The sequence below is a fragment of the Rhagoletis pomonella genome, unplaced genomic scaffold (genome assembly GCF_013731165.1).
Source record: "Rhagoletis pomonella isolate Grant_MI unplaced genomic scaffold, Rhpom_1.0 Rhpom_scaffold_00002, whole genome shotgun sequence".
Classification (NCBI taxonomy): Eukaryota; Metazoa; Arthropoda; class Insecta; order Diptera; family Tephritidae; genus Rhagoletis; species Rhagoletis pomonella.
Genome location: NW_023458556.1, coordinates 10,367,878 through 10,371,118, shown reverse-complemented (window position 1 = coordinate 10,371,118; position 3,241 = coordinate 10,367,878). Strand labels below are relative to the sequence as shown.

The 3,241-nt window shown below is 34.5% G+C and overlaps 1 non-coding gene across 1 annotated transcript; it reads left to right on the top strand.

Annotated features, from left to right (window-relative positions):
- Nucleotides 1–2,476: 2,476 nt before the first annotated feature.
- Nucleotides 2,477–2,548, top strand: Trnaw-cca. Its single transcript has one exon. It is a non-coding gene; the product is annotated as a tRNA-Trp (tRNA).
- The last annotated feature ends 693 nt before the right edge of the window (nt 2,549–3,241 follow it).

Below are 3,241 nucleotides of genomic sequence, written 5' to 3'. Positions count from 1 at the left end.
TGCTTACAGCTAGGGCAATATAACACATATAAAGACCTTTGGCATGGGAAGGTACAATGTTTATTTCTTTTTTTTTTCTTTCAGGGTGAATTTATGACCTCAGAAAAGGCTATTGTTGGCCATTTTTTGAATTGTCATCTTGCTTGTAATGTGCCTTAAATGATTGACAAATCAATTGAACCCAGCTCATAGCAACACGCTGCACTAGTGACTATCTTTTACAATGCGTGTTGTGTGATACTGTCTCCTTTGTTGCTCTATGACCACTGCTGCCGTCCATTTTCCAGAATCCAGTGACAACATTCATTGGATTGCTGTATCAATTTGGCTAGTTCAAAGGTCCTGGTATGTAACAATACGTACCTATGTACATATGCATGTAGTATTATAGGTACTCACATACTCTGTTAAGCTGCCCTTCGCATTCCAATGTCATTTCTCCTTTTCTCCCTTCTGCAACACCAACGCACATGTTTATCACCCAGTTGTGGTTGCACGACACAGAAAATATTTTTCTCACTCCGCTTTTGTTGACCACCTTTACCGCCGGTGCATTTGTCTTTGTGTGTTTCTTGCCCGCCCCTCTCATCGGCTAGCCATGCATTCAAAGTGACAGATTTGAGGATTTATAACTGCCATTAAGCGCAGCAGGAGCCACTTCACTTCGCTACATGCGACATTCTTCCATTCCATTAAACTTCACCGCATTCACAGTTTCCTAGCATGAAGCGTGGGGAGTAGAGTGGAGATGTTCAAAATTATGCAAAGCGTAGAGTGTAAGAAATTAAAATAAAGAGAGGAGGAATATTCATAGCTAACTATAATAAATTTGCTACATTAAGAGAGTTTGCTTGAGTCCGAATCCAAATACTTCGCCTACATTATATTTTGGTGTCATAAACATCAAATGAAAAACTAAACTAATTAATCATTTACGGCTGGTATGCATCTGGAAATTACAGTGTTTGCATGAAAGTTACTTTTCGCATATTTTCTGCAGATTAAAGTTTCAAATTATGGCTAAGACTTGTTGACATTGGTTTTGGAACAAGCTAAACTGCTATGGAATTAATGGATACTAGGAGTGCTAGTGACTGTCGAAATTTGACCGTTTTTCTAGTTTTATAAGACCCTTGTAATTTATAAGGTACAAAGTAACTGACCGGATAATGTCCTGATTTAGAATTAATACATGACCAAATTTTTTTATATCTTTCAATGTCTGTGGTAGGACTTGGAATTGACCCGATACATTCCAGTTTGTGGATAAATTTCAATAATTTGACACATATCGATTGCTAAATGAATTTCATAAACACTAAAATCCGTTAACTCAAGGAAATTCGATAACTTCATTAATATTGACAACTGTGCGTTTCGAGTGCTTCATATTGTTCGAAAAAAATATATATCTCAACATAAATCGATAGCTCGACAAACTTTGGATTCCTCTAAAAATTTCTATAACTCGGCTAATTTTGACAGCTCCATAATTTTTGAAAGCTATCGACATATTACGATAACTCGTTACACTCTGATAAGACGATAAACTTCGATAAGAAGTGATAACTCGATAAACTTAAATAACCTTGACATAAATCGATATATTTATTCTGAAAATTCCAAAAACCTTGATTCCACAAATCCGCAAATTTCAGCAAATCAATATTTGTATATCGACAACTCCATAAGCTGAAAGAACTCGATGACATCTCTAAAGAGAGTGCCTTATTCGGTATGCCCAAGACATCCTTAAAGGGCCTTGGTAGTCGAATTCCTTTCGAAGGATTTGCCAAATGGGGTCTTGAAGTAAGTTAATCAAAGAATGTGTTGGGAAGTTTCCTCGGCCCCAAGACAGAGCCGGAATTCCGACTCTCTGATAACACCTAATCGTTGCATATGAAAGCGTAGTTGGTTGTGACCCTTTAGATACACCGACATTAGCCTCATGTAATTAAAAGAGAATAGCTTATTTTATTATGTGTTATTTCTCGATGCGCCAAGCCTTAAAATTATCGTATAGAGGGGAGATTCATGGAAATTTAATTACTAAAATAAAAACTAAATTCTGAGTCAGATTGCGGTCGAATTCGAAATATACCTAGATCTACCAGCTTATCAACCTTATTACAATTACTATAAGTGTCTATTTTTATATAAATTTAATTCGACAAACAACAAAATGTTTAGTTAGTGACTATACATGTCATAATTCATGAAATACAAGTGCGCACCATGTAGGTGTACATATGTATATACACGCGTAAATATCTATGCATGCATGTACTTGCCTTTGGCTGGATTGTCGCTACGCGAAAGCTAATATGCGTCATTGTATTTCACTTTTGCTTTCTTGATAAAATAGTTATTTTTGTTTTACTTAGAAACTTTCTTATTTAAGTAGTATTTAGTACATATATGTATGTACATATGTATTAATCGTGGCGTATGGCATTAATGCCGCTTTGCTCAACAAGACTCCGTGGCGCAACGGTAGCGCGTCTGACTCCAGATCAGAAGGTTGCGTGTTCAAATCACGTCGGGGTCAGTGCAAATAATTCATAAGAAACTAATTTTTTACTGTTACCGAAATTTATTTTTATGGACATAGATAATTATAGCTACACAAAAGACTTGCTGCATATTTACTTTTTAATCTTCAGTAATAAAAACTTTTAGAAACGAGATAATCAAATACATACATATATAAATATGCACATACACATTAGGATGCATCACTCTCTATACAAAAAACAAAACTCGGTACTGTTTTTTCATTGGTGACTTCCGTCAAAATATTTACGAAAAATATTACGATTAACATGAGCAGAACCGATTTGAAATACCTAAAAAAAAACGATTTTTTTTTTAATTTTCGTTTATATTTTTGTTTTTTTTTCAAAAAATCACCTCAGATGATAGAAGAGTTAAAGCTAAGAAGGTAGTTTTTCATCGATTAAATATTTTGACAGAAGTCTTAAAATATAATAACAATAAAGTCTATAAATCAGGTAGGAAACCCGCAATTTTTTTTTTTTGGTGAGTCACCTTAATGTATACATTTATATGTACATACATATGTATGTTATTAGTATGTGCCAATGTACATGTTTAGGGTACGTTTATTCGCATGTACATTGTATACCGTTCCGTACGTGCATAAAAAAATACTGTCATAACTCATAAAACGTAATTTTTGAGCAAAAGATGCACAGCTACTCGCAATTTGAAAACTTTAAAC